Raw genomic sequence first — 13,869 nt, 5'->3', positions numbered from 1 at the left:
GTAGCCCAGGAACAGCCCCTGAAGAGTTCTATCAGCAGGGAGCATGGCACCGCTCCAGCAGTTAGGCTCTCAGTGCGCAGCACAGTGCACAGCATCCAGACCCTGGGAGCTGCGTGAGGTGGCTCGGGTCTGCAACCTCTGGTGTGTGGCCAGAGACCTGGTGCAAAGGCTGGTGCACAGAGCAGGATCTTTGGACCCCTGGGGGAGGCTCAGGTCCTCAACCCCCAGAACGAGGCTGGGAGCTCAGTGCAGGAGGTGCTGCATGGGGGATGAGAGACCCTGGGAGCCGCTTGAGGTGGCTTGGGTCTACAGCTGCTGACATGGAGCAGCAGCTCAGTGCAGATGATGCTGCCCAGAGGGCCTGGGAACAGACTGAGCCCCAGTGCTGCACAAGGCTGTCCAGGCCTCCAACCCCTAGCACAAGGCAAAGTGCGCACTACACAGTGGTGCATGTGGCCCTATGCCAGGACGGCGGCAGCAGAGTCAGGTGGCAGGAAAACCCAGCAGGGAACAGAGCTTGACCTGGAGAACAAGAAGCAACCCTCCGGGACTGTGGAATAATAAGTTACCCTGGAGGGAGGGTCCTTACAGGGGAGGGACCCCCTGAGGGTTGCGAAGGGGCAGCGCGTGGGCCACTCCTGGGTGATAGCAGGGGAGCTTAAGAGTCTTTGGGATTTTCCTCTCCCTTTTCTTTCCCCCTACCTCCTTTTCTATAGTGGTGCCTTGGGAGTGGGGCCCCTCCCCAGGGGGGCATCCAGGTAGTCTAAGGACTGCTGATTATATTTGTGGACTGTGCCTTACAGTTTATGTGAATAATTTGAAGTAATAGTTTGTATATGAATAGAGAATAGAGTTATAAGGTTGCCCAATCAATATCCTTTGGTCTGGTTTGTTCTATTGTTCATCTGTATTTTAAATGATAACTGTGTGTGTGTATATCCGTGTGTGTGTGTGTGTGTGTGTGTGTGTGTGTATTATAGGGTTTATTGTTTTGTAAATATGTATATATACACATATATATGTACACACACACACACACATATATATAAAATCTATGTCCTTACCCTTTAATGGTTTTGTTGTAATAATAAATCTATATATAGTTAAGTCATCGATTGACTGGACTTGACTCTGTCGGGGACAGAGGTGGCCGCTGGGCTGTTGTGTCCCTCTACAGCACACTGCCCTGCCAATAATTCCCTCAATTGGAGAGGGAAGTACAAACCTGTGTGCACCCGGGCTACATTTGTTGATGGCTTTTTAAAGGAATGATAAAATTGTAGATTTGGAAAGAACTGGAAGGGCCATCTAGTCCACCCCCTGCACAGATATGGGACTCCCTGTTTCTAAACTACCTAGAGAGATGACAATCCAGCCACTTCTTACACACATCTTTTATTTTTTAAATTAAAACAGCAAATCTACATGAGCACTTGAGCCCTCCTGAACATTTCTTCCTGCATTTTTAAAATCCCTACTATAAAGGCAGCAGGATAAAAAAATCTTGATAAGGAAATACATTTCATTTCCATTTTCCCAGCCACTATTATGATCAATCAACCAATCAACAGTGCATTAAAAAGGGGGAGGAGGGGGGGAAGAGATTTTCAACCTTATGAGAACAGCCCTAATTTAATTTTAAAGAAAAACTGCAGATTCAATTTTAGCAAATGTTGTGGCCCTAATTTTAGCTTCTTTTTTTCTGCCATGGATTCAAATGTATTAAGATTTAAATAATGATTGAGGACCTCCTGCTCTTCTGTAATATATCTAATTTTACACTGATGTAACTCTACTGCATCAAATCCTTTGCTGGTGGAAATCAGTGTGGCTCCCTTGACCTGATCCCTTGACTTCAGTGGATTTATTCCTGATTGACATTGGTAAGAATGAGAAAAGAATCAGACCCAGTATCTGCGCATATATAACCATAAGCACCTTTCTTTTCTTTTTCTTTTTAGGGCTGAGTTAAAAAAAATCTTCCTCTTACATCTGGTAAGGGAGCTTTAGTTTAATAATTCCCTTCCAGGAAGGGAGAAGGGAGGAAGAGAAATTGGTTAGAAGCAAAGACCCCAGGAAAAGTGGGGAGTGAAGGTGGAGGGATGCCTGCTAGAAGCTGAGGCCTTGGTGAGCCAAGGTTTTGTTGAAGCCAGAGTAAGACAATGTCAGGGCTACAAGGCCTGTAGGCTAGCCAGCAAAGGGCATTGACTGACAATGTCCAGCCACTGCAATGATAGTTGTGAATCTGTGTTTAGAACTTGCTTGAGGAGACTGTGCCCAGTGCTACAGAGGAAGGCAAAAGCATCACAGTCCACACCAGTCTTACAACTCAACTGACACCAAAAACACCATGTGGACCGATTGAAGACCTGAACCTCTTCAACCTCCGCAAGAGGAGGCTGAGAGGTGATCTCATGGTTGCCTACAAACTCATCGGGGAGGGGCAGCAAGAAATAGGGGATACAGTGTTTACGAGGGCGCCTGTCAGGGTAACTAGGAATAATGGTCACACACTGGAAGAGAGCAAATTCAGATTGGACATCAGGAAAAAATTCTTTACGGTGAGGGTTGCCAAAATATGGAATGCACTTCCAAGGGAGGTGGTGCTGTCCCCTTCCTTGGAGGTGTTTAAAAGGCAATTGGACAGACACCTGGCTGGGGTCATCTGACCCCAGCACTCATTCCTGCCCAGGGCAGGGGCTCGGACTCAATGATCTAATAGGTCCCTTCTGACCCCAACATCTATGAAACTATGAAAGTTGGCAGCATGTATGACCCTGAGCAGAAGAAGAAGACCATCCAGCCAGGATACTATGTATCTGTAGTTAGAGGCAGGAGTCAAAACTCCCTAGCTTTAGCCATAGCCGATGCCCAATGCTTCAGAGGGCCCTGCTCCCTCGTCACCTCACTGTACTTAGTTAATTTGTCTACACCTCTGTGTATAGGAACTGCAAACAGCACTGCAGGAAGAAAGCTTGTTCTGTGATCCTGCCCTGACTCCACATTGAGGTCCAGATCCTGCTATCCATATCCCTTTAGAAGGAATAATATACCTGCACATCTGAGGAGAAAAAAATTGGCTCTTCTAAGAGTGATAGAAGAAACACCACCTTCGTTAAACCCAATGCTAATGCAATATGGTTGGCCACGGGATCTCCTGTAAAGCTTGTTTGGGACCCAAGTCTAAGTCGAATAAAAGCACGGCAATATGTGACATGTTCAAGTACCAGCCCACAAGTTTCCTTCCCTCTGGCAGGAGTAGAGAAAGGTTGGTAATGTATGTCCCTGCAGGGAGGCCTCCGTTCTCCCTGCCTGCTGCATCGGCTTCCGCTCGTGACGAGGTGAAGGGGCCGGGGTGTCATTCTGGAGGGATCCCAATGGGCTTTGTCATGATTAAACGAGGCTGGTGACTGCTTGAGGGAGGGAAGGGGAGAGAAATCGGTGCCAGTCCCAGGGCTAGAGTCCTAATGTGCCCCCGTATGTGACATTAAAAGAGCTCCATCACAGCCAGGAACCCCGCCAGGTCTATTTATAGCTCCTGGCTCCTTCTCGGTCCACGTGAAGCTCTCAGATAAGCAGCAGCCATATGAGGTATCTTTCCCATCCTCCCACCTGTCTCTCACATAGTCTCACAAGCGTAAGCAGAGCCAGGGGCATCTCAAGGAACGGAGAAGGAGAGGATTCACTGCTGAGGCACAAGGCAGTAGGCAAGTGTTTGGGGGGAATGACAGGGGGGTGCTCTGAGCAGGCACAGGGCTCCTGAAAGTCTTAGGGTTGTTAAAACAGGGCCTTTGGCAGCTGTATGTAGTGGACTGCAACTCCCCCACCCCGAATTAGGACTCCATACCAATGTGGAGTAGCAACAGCCAGTGCTGAGGCAGAAGCATTCTTGCTTTCCTATAGGATCCGTCCCTGATTTCAAAGAGGGGTTATATGGGGCTTATTCCCATGGGTGTCAAAATGAGAAGCCCTGAGAACATTAAACTCAGCATCTGTTTGTACTACAGTCTCCCCAAAACTGAAAAGACACCCACCTCTCACCTTGCTTTCTTCCAGGGTTCCTGAGAGCCAGTGCCTTTGCTGCCACCAGGTCTGAATGCTGCTGGTGCTGGTACTAACTGGAGAGCTGTTATGATTTTTTAGTGTAAGGGCATCATGGATTGGCTGTTACAAATTTAGCATCAATCTTTTAATGGGATTGTCCTGGATTTTGCCAGGGGTTGTTGAGTTTTTCCTGGTTTTGTGGGAAAGTATAAACAACCCTGATACTTGTTGGCTACTGACTGAGACTGAAGTTAGGGAAAGTTATAGGTAAAGTTTCAAATAAATTCCAGAGTAACTAGCAAATTGCTAATGTCAAGGGATCAATGTTCTACAACCAGCAAGTTATTTTAATCTCATGGTTGAGTGACAAGGGATTTTAACTCTTCCTCCACTAGTATTTGCTAATTAAATGAATGCTTTGGGTAACATACATGCAGGAAAATTTGAGGTCATTACTGGTAATGATATTTCACTGGTTTTATTGATTTAACAGAATGAATGAAAATTAGATTATAACAGTTATTAATTTACATGTATGTTTAATTGCAGAAAGGTCTGAGCAACTTAAGAAAGCCCAATAACAGATTAATATCTTTGCTGTTTTTCCAGTATCTCAGACACCCGGGGGGGGTGGAGTTTGGGTGGGAGGGGAGAGCCCCCCTGTAAGCTTTGAGCATGATAACCTGGTGGGAGAGGTCTCTGATCAGATCGCTCCTTCATTTAGGTGGACTTGTTAATCAAGGAACTGGTTTAATTTTTTTTGCAGACCTCCCCCTGCAAGAGTCAAAGTGTAATTTGAACCCTGTCAGACACATATAGACATACTAACAGAGAAACTAAAAGTTACATAGAAGATGGATTTGATTGCTGATAGGAAGGAATTATGGCCTAGTGATACAGGTGCTTAGCCTACTCTGTCACTGACATTTTGTGCAACTTTGATTTTAGTCTCCCTTTTGGGACCCCTGGAGAAACTATCTTCCTCCTGAGGCTCCATCAGAGTCCTGGTAATTTGCAAGTCCTTTGACATCACTGACGCTGACATTATGCTGGTACAACGTACATGAATGAATGAATACCTAAGAGGACAATACTGGATATGTAAAAGACTTGTATATGCAGTTGTAGGGTCTTATCACTTGTATGCGCAAGCAACACTACTTACATGTCCAAATTCCATCTGCACTTGCAAGCCAAAGAAATGGTCTTTTGTATGTGTGACTTCTGTCCTCTTTGTGCACAAGCAACTAGCACACTGCGAGTGCTCAAATAATAACTTGTCTGTTGTAATTTGTATGTACACAAAGGACTTGATGCAGGACCTGCTAAAGTCAATGGGAGTCTTTTCATTGACTTTGCTGGCTTTGAGTCAGGCTCAAATTAAAGTCAGGTTAAGGTATCTTTGAAAAGGTTGCACACTGAGTCTTTTCATTTCTGGCCTCTTTGATTTCTATGAATCTATAACAATTTAAAGAAAAAAAACATTCCTGGAATTTGCTGAGATAGGATCAATATTAATCTAACTCTGCTTCTAGGCTCTGTTGTGGCAATAAATGCGGCTCAAACTGTCACATCTTTTCAAAATCACGTACCAGGCAAATGCTTTGAAAAGTGATCAAAGCATCTTCAAGTCTCCAGTGGTCCAAAATGCTACCAACAGTAGCATTTCAAGGTGCTTTAAAAGATATTGTTAGATGTTATATTTGCCCACAAAAGGTGTAAGATGCCTCAAGTGTGAATTATTTTTACTTTCAAGTGAGAGCAACAAAAGGGAAAGTAAAAAAAATATGTGTCCAGGAAAGAACGTAGCATATCCTCTGCAACAATCTGACCTCAGTCAAAAATCAAAATGGCTGACAGCAGAAAAGTTTAGGGCATTAAAGGCGTAATAGACACAAATAGATGTCATAATAGTTGCAAAGCCACATACAACAGAGAACACAGGGTCACTCAGGCTACCTGATCACAAAACAGTCTGTTCTTCTACACTGACGTCTCCTGCACACCGCTTGTTCTTTGTGAGGTGCTGGGGAGCCTCCACAGATCTGGCCTAGCAACAAGATTTCCTGCAAAAGCCAGACCATGTGTGGGGTGCATAAGGCCTAACATTAGAGGGTGCATCCAGATGAGTGCACACATGTGGTTTGCAGCACTGCAGACCAGCCTGCAGTGCCACAAACTGCATGCACTGCACGTGCAAGCATTCATTGTGCTGCTAACTTGTAGCAAAATGGGGGGTTTTGACACCAGGAGATCCCAGTGTCAAAAAAAACCACCAGAAAAACATAGGGCAGCGCACATGGCAGCAGCATGCGCTGCTCAAAACCAGAGCCTGGCCGGCCAGAGCCATGCTCCGGCTGCCAGTCAGGCTCCCTGCACTTGGATCACTACCGCTGGAGCCCTGGGAGTCCTTCAGGACCTCAAGTAAGGCTGATAGGGCCAGCCCAGGTGCTTGCCCAAGCCTGTTCTGCCCCACCTGGGGCAGCTTGCCACATACCAGAATGCATATGCAGGGACGTTACCCAGGGACAACCAACAGCAGCATGTGGCACTGCTATTTGTCCCTGGATATGCACATTCCTGCTAGCCTGGACGCACCCAGGGTGTCTGTATGTCAAAAGCATTGTATGGCACATCATCCCCAGTCCCTTCTAGACCCCAACAAGTCAGCTCAGGTCACTGAGAACAGCAAATTATTTTACTTTCTTATTTTAGGGCTGATCCTGCTCCCACTGAAGTCAGTGGAAATCCTACTTCTGACTGGAGGCCCTAGGGGTAACATTTTAAAAACACCACAGTAACATAGAAGTCTAAGTTCTATTTTCAAAAGTTACATCTAAGTTATTTAGAAAGCCTGTGTTGTTTTTGAAAATGGGACATGAGCTCTTAAGTCAGTTAGGTGCCTTTAAAAAAATGTTTAGGTACTTAACTCAGTGAAGTTGGGCACTTAAGTACCTTTGAGTGTTTTTACCTGTGCTCCAGGGGTCAGGGGGAGCACTTTAATTAGAGTGGCTCCAAGAGTAGGGTTGCCAACTCTATTTGCATCTATTCCTGGAGGTTTTATCACATGACGTAATGACTGGTCTACTGTAATGAGTAGTAGACTTTACGTCAGGAAGGCAAATGCACATTACTACTACATTTTAAAAACCCACTGGACTACTGTATAAATTGGATTTAACATTTAATATTTCTTTTAAAGAATGCCCTATCATTTATCTCCTGGGTGACTCTCAGCAGTCTGCCGGGCTTGGGACAAACATCCAAAAAGCCTGAGCCTGAATTGATTCAATCTTTGCAGGTTAGTTTAACCCGCAACACATACACTGATTTGGAGGTGGCTAGACATTCCCTTTTCATTCCAGAAATGCAGGCACATGCTTGCAGTGGCTCAGGCTAGAGTACCCTTCCCTTCCCTTGCACAGAGCAGAGCTGAGGTGGGGGTGTGTGACCAGGCTGGCAGGATGCTATGCTTAGAGAGGGTCCTGACCAGCAGAACAGGGAATATTTATCACCCCTAACTCCATGTTTATCACCCCCATTAAGAAAACAACAGAGGGACATTACCAGCTATCTGTTGATTCTGCTTTTGTTCCATGTGCCACAGCTTGGAGGTAGCCAACATGTGGTTTGCTAACTAATGCTGAGAGGTGTCTGCTTAGCAGAGAGTGGGGAGAGGGGGGAGCAGAAGCCAGGAAGATGCCTGCAGAGACTGTGGGAGCTGCAACCAGGGAGCAAAGGGGAGGGATGCTGGGGGACTCTGGTTTAAGATCAACCAGGAAGGGGCCTGGGACAGACATTGCATAAACTGGTTTGAGCCAAATCAGTTAAGTCTGATACTACATTCAACCAGGTTTATCTGAAACTGGTTTCAGTCATTTTCAGACTGGTTTATGTGCCCTGAACATCTGTTCTGTTACAGGTTTAAGCCAGTTTCTGATCACTTAAACCGGCTTGTGTGTAATGTCTGTCCCTAGCTCTGGAGATTTATATCTAATTCCTGGAGACTCCAGGGCAATTCTGGAGGGTTGGCAGCCGTAGCCCAGAGCATCTCTTGTATCAGAGCACCCATGCTTCAAAATGGTGGCGGGGGCACTTTGTCTAAAGCCCATCAAATGAACTTTAATTAAACCGCCCCGTCACCATTTTGAAGCATGGGGACACACTGATACACAAAATGCAAAGGCTGGCTGGATTGTGCTAATTAGCACACTCCAGCAGACCTGATTCATTGAGTCTGCTCCAACACGCTGTAATTACAGTGTTCAGAGCAGGCTCCCAGCTTGTGTACAGGTAGCCTTTGAGGCTTCTGGGCCTATGTGATTATCATTTGGTATAATATCCTAATGAGTCAAAAAAGGTTTTCCTCGCTGGCAGTAGTCATGGGAGCCATCTTTTTTTGCCATAAATGGGAAACACACAAGGAAACATGGAAGTGTATTCAGAGATATAACACTGTGACTGGAAACAGTCTAGAGTGCCAGAAGCACAGTAACTAGTTTTCGTTAAGACAAAACTTTCCTTGAACATTTAAAAAGTCACTAAGTATCTCATAACTCAGAAATACATTTTAGACTTAAAAGTCTTAGGAAAACAGCTGTTCTTCCACTCAAATGCTAAGTCCTAAGTTCAAGGTCCTATGAATTTTTGGCAAGAGAGGAGGACTGCTCTAATGCTTAAGGCAGAGCAGGAAAGGAGGTCCTCTGTCAAGGTGTGAGTGAGCTTCACAAGTGCTACAGCGGAAACACGGAATCATGAATTCAGCAGTTGGCAGGAAAATGAAGGGAAAACTGATTTTTGCAAATGTGGCCTTTAAAAATGTCAACTTATCACTGCTTTTTGAGTGCCACCCTCCCTTCCCTCGTGCCCCCGGCCCTCGTGTCCCCTAGTGTATCATGTAACTAGTATGAGATTTAAACTCATCATTTCTACTTTTAAGAAAATGTGTTAATTGGAGATGAACCCAGGCTTTATTTTTTAATTTAATTTTATTCCCATAAATCTTAGAATCATAAAATGTAGGTCTGGAAGAGACCTCTGGAGGCCATCTAATCTAAGCCCTTGCTCAAGGCAGGATCTTCTCTGTCTAAATCATTCCAGACAAATATTTGTCTAACCTGTTCTTAAAAGCTTCCAAGCAAAGAGATCCCACAGCCTCTCTCTGTAATCTTTCCATTACTTAACCACCCTCATAATTATAGAGTTCTTTTTAATATCCAGCCTGAATCTCCCATTTGAGACTGTTACTTCTTGTTCTGTCCCTTTCATTTTACTTGAGTCTTACTTTCATTTTTCTAATTTCAAGGCCTTATCTAGACAGTTTTGTTTTCCATTGTGGATATGCTGTCCTGTGGAAGAGGCCACCTCTGATGTCCCAACACTGTGGTTTTCAAACTGTGATCTGTGGACCCCTGGGGGTCTATAGACTATGTCTAAGAGGTCTTCAAAAGATGACTGTGATCAATCAAAAGTATGTGACTATGCACACTTACGATTCAGCGGGGTCTGCACCTCCATTTGAAATTTTTTAGGGGTGCACAAATGAAAAAAAGGTAGAAAACCACTGTCCTAACAACTATACATGCAGGTGAAAAATCCCAGCATTTTCTTGTTGGAATGTTTGCATTTTTACACCCAAAAGTCACTTGACCAAAGAGGATATAGGCATGGAAAATCCTCTCTGCTTTGCAGATTTGAGCAGTTTCACCTGCCCACACCAGCACCGAAACCTAACATTTTTTTTTTTTCTGTTTTTTTTGCACCGGTCCTGGAAGCACTGCAATACCAGGTCAATGCATGGAGTGGATGGAGCACGCTCGTGTGAGTGGATGCTGAGTTGAGGGGTTACAAAGACCAGTAATAGAAATGTAGGGTCAGAGGGGCCCTCCACCATAGCTGGTCCATGTGCTCACAGTGAGGGAAACTAAGGACACCTGTTCAATCCCTGACAGATGTTTACCTAAACTATCCCTACAGACCTCCAAGGAAAGATATTTCACAACTTCCGTAGACCATTTGTTCCAATGCTTTCCTATTCTTACAGGTAGAAGTAAATAATTTAAACTTTGTGGCTACTTGAGGTTATTGCTCCTTGTGCCCCCCCTCGTAAATATGGAGAGCAGTCATCAAATAACATTGTACACATTGGAAGACTGTTATCACACCTTTACTTTAGATAAAATACAGTGAGTTCCTTCAGCCCTCATAGGTCACATTTTCTAAGCCACTTTCCATTCTTGTCACTTACTCTAGCCTCTTGATTACCTAATTCACATCTTTCTTAAAGTATGGTACTCACATCTGGATACAGCCCTCCAACTGAAACATCATAAGAACCACGTAGACTGAAATAATTATCCCATATGTCTTACATATAGCACTTCCATTTACATGAGGTTTGCCTTTTATGCCCTGAATATTGACACACTACAACTCCTTTGCTGCATGTACTTGCCTTTCTACTTGTTTCCCATTTTGGATTTGCACATCTGATTTCTACCTTACGAATAGTATTTTGTGTTTGTATTAACTGAAGTTCATCTTTTTGTAGCCAGTTTATCAAGATGGTATTGAATTCTGACCCTGTCATCCCAAGTGCCTTCAGCAGATGCCAAGCACAAATTTTAGTCTTCATCCCATCATTCTAGCCATTAATGAAAATACTGAATAGAATCAGGCACAGAACAGACCTAATGAGGCCCAACTTGAAATGCTTTCATGGTGCTACACTCTGAGTGCGGTTTTTCACCTGGTTGTGCACTCATCTTTGAGCAATTTAATCCAGACTATATTTTCTTAGTTTGCTCATGAGAATGGCATGTGAAACAGTGTCAAAAAAGCCTTGCTGAAATGAAGCTATATTACATCTTCTGCTTCCCCTTATCCACTGAGCCATCTATCCTGTTAAATAAAGGAATTAGCTTGGCTTGTTACAATTTGTTCTTGATAAATATTTATTGGTTGGTTTTTTTATCATTTTAGCATCCTCTAAATATTTATAAATTGCTGTTTAAAAATTTAATAGTTCTGTTTGTATCAAAGTTATACTGACTTTATAATTCTTTGGGTCCTTTTTTCCATGTCTTGAAATGTAGTTATAGTGTTTTCTTTCTCCAGCCTTCTGGGACTTCATACATAGTATACTTAGTGTCAGTATTGCTGACTTCCTGCTTCTTGGGCAGGGCACTGGACCTGATGACCTTGCAAAGTCCCTTCTAGTCCTGATGTCTATGAAATACCATTTATAACATTATTAGTGCCCTGATGTTGATATATGTTCCCAGCCAACATGTAAGTGTATATATTAATTAATAAGTCTGCTTGGTAGCTCACTGCTAACACATGCAGAGCAAATAGTTTGTAGGCAGAGTTTTTTGGTTCTTTGGGAGGAACTGTGCTTGGTATGGGACTCAGCTGTGCTTGGTGGGCCAAAGATGGCTTTATACCCCATTAGTATCCTTCAGATTCAAGGGACAGCTTGAAGGCTGTTCTAATCTACATCTGCCACCCAGAAGAGGTGGGCCTGGGGGCTGTAAACTGATAGGGTGATCCAGTAACCCTCCTTCCTGTACTGCTTGTGTAGCAACCAAGAAGGCATGGCACAGTGTTCTTACAATGATACCAACCACCTGGTAGGACCCTTTTGGTTGTCAGGGGAAATTTTGTGAGGGATAACTCCCGCAAGTTTACAGTCTAGCAGTGAAGAGGGGCTGGAGTTTGAAATCATTGCCAAAGCTGTTATTTAAGGTTCCATGATCACAACAGCACATTTATGTATGTTTGAAACAGTTCCTGCAGCTTTGTGTACATAAGCTTTAGTTTCCACATAATATTATGCATTATTATTTATAAGATGCACTACACAAAGACAGATAAATATATGTGAGAAGACTAACAAAACAGATAAAAATAAAGATAGCAGGCCAGAATTGGAGGTAAATCAACTGCATTACCATAAAATAAAGTAGGTTATGCAGCTAGACTCGTTTTGCACCATCAAAAAAACAAACAAACCAAAAAACCCAAAAAACAACAAAACTGTGAGCAAAGCTATAACTACATTTTGGGCATCTGGTAACATTACAAAGCACTCAAGCATTGTACAGTAGGTTTTATAATGACATTCAAGCCCTTGATCAATGTAGTCCTTCACAGCAATTTACATTTGTATTCCATTTTCCTTTCTTTTAATATATATATCCAATCTTTTCCCTCTACAATTCAAAGCAGAAAGCAGGGAAGCATCGTGGTATCATTATCCTTTAATAGTCTGTCTAGTAGTGTGAGAATTCATAGCTGTAAAGGCCACACTTAAATAAAAATACGCAAAATTCCAGGAAGAGAATGATAGTGAAGTTCTGGCCTCACTGACACTAATGGAAATATTTCACCCCTGGGTTTTATTCCTGGCTTTTCTGCAGCATTTCTCAGTAATATGGGAGCTCTTGGTGCTACAGCTTCCTCATCTACAGGGGTGTAAGCAGCCCTGCTTTCCCAAACAGGCTTCACTCTTTTATTCAGTGAGGCTGGTAAAGTGCTCTGAGATCTTGCACTGCAGGAGGCTGCAGAAATGCACAGTTCTTGTGAGGAAAGGTGTGTTTTGCAGCTTCAGACATTAAAGGCATTAGCTTTGCCATTGAGGCTTCACTCATTCTTTAGTCCTTTCTCAAGTGAGATGTGAGAGTAAACTACTATGCTGCATTCATGGCATTTTCATTCAGCTTCCTGAATGTGTTAGATATGGGCAGTGGTGTTGGTAATAGCCATGTTGTTCTAAGGATATAGGCAGACAAGGTTCTTTGGGCAAATGTGATGTCTTTTTCAAGACCAACTAAATAGTTGAAAAAATTGTTCTTGGCGAGCTTTTGGGCACAAACATCCTTCTTCAGGCATAGGGAGAATCTGCTGGTGTTTGTCTGCTCTCCCAGGTGGAATAGAAGCTTAAGCCAAAATGCAGGTCTGTGAAAATGCAAATGCGTAGCAGGGGACAGCAGAGGGAATAGGAGTTAATAGGTGTGAGAAAGGTAGGTGAGGGGGGAGGGGAGAATGTTGACCTGGTGATAGACTGTAGCTGGTAAAATGCAGTTAGGTTACCTGGGGTTATCAGATGCAGGCAGCTTATAATGTGCCATAAATCTAATGTCTATATTTAGTACATGACTTTTTGTATCTAATGGATGTATAAAATGAAGTTCATGGGCTTGTCTACAAAAGGTGTTTTGTAAATTCCCTTTGAGGATTAGAACTGAGAGATCGGAGAGTGGTTGTCTTGTGAGAAATGTGCACCCACAGGTAATTGGGTATTTGTGTCTTTGACAGATTTTCGGTGTATGTTCATTCTGATGCGCAGTTGTTGTTTGGTTTCTCCTGTGTATTTTCCATCAGAGCATTCAGTGCAATGGATGAGATATGTTACATTTCTGGAGGTGTAAGATCCAGGAATGGTGATGGCTCTGTTGTGGGGTGTAGTAATTGTGAGAGTGGTGGAGATGTGGCAAGGGGTTTTACATTTCTTGTCCTGGCATGGTCTGGATCCATTAGATATGAAGAGTCAGGAGAACATTTGATTATTCCTATACTCTAGTATTCTCTGGTAGTGTGTTCAGTGCAGCTTCACATCACAGGGGAAAGTATGGGAAGGATTTAAGGAGATACATTAGACCCTGTGTGGGAACTCTCTTCATGGCAGTACACAGGGATGGGAATGAAAAAGCAGAGGCACAGATGAGGCCAGAGGTCTGCTACATGGTCTAGGTGCTAGGTTCAGGGTTTGCCCTTAGGGTTTGATTATTTTTCATTAGAATGGGAAGATAGAAAGACAGACTG

The 13,869-nt window shown here is 43.6% G+C and overlaps 2 protein-coding genes across 7 annotated transcripts in view; one reads left to right on the top strand and one right to left on the bottom strand.

Moving 5' to 3' along the window:
- MGLL (monoglyceride lipase) overlaps positions 1 to 4,086 on the bottom strand; it is a 100,956-nt gene extending 96,870 nt beyond the window's left edge. Inside the window, exon 1 of the mRNA XM_090021592.1 lies at positions 4,042 to 4,086. The gene's annotated coding sequence lies outside the window, so the exon portion shown is untranslated. The remainder of the gene's footprint in view (positions 1 to 4,041) is intronic.
- Positions 3,617 to 13,869, top strand: part of KBTBD12 (kelch repeat and BTB domain containing 12) — a 63,941-nt gene continuing 53,688 nt past the window's right edge. For 4 of the 6 annotated variants that reach the window (XR_016438451.1, XR_016438452.1, XM_090021585.1 and 1 more), the window contains exon 1: positions 3,617 to 3,707. The gene's annotated coding sequence lies outside the window, so the exon portion shown is untranslated. Of the gene's footprint in view, positions 3,708 to 4,134; positions 4,145 to 13,869 lie in introns of those variants that run through there. The other 2 variants (XM_090021583.1, XM_090021584.1) reach the window with 2 other exon arrangements.

This window comes from Crocodylus siamensis, chromosome 11 (genome assembly GCF_052110815.1).
Source record: "Crocodylus siamensis isolate JL-2025a chromosome 11, ASM5211081v1, whole genome shotgun sequence".
NCBI classification, from domain to species: Eukaryota; Metazoa; Chordata; order Crocodylia; family Crocodylidae; genus Crocodylus; species Crocodylus siamensis.
This window is presented reverse-complemented; position numbering and strand designations above follow the sequence as displayed.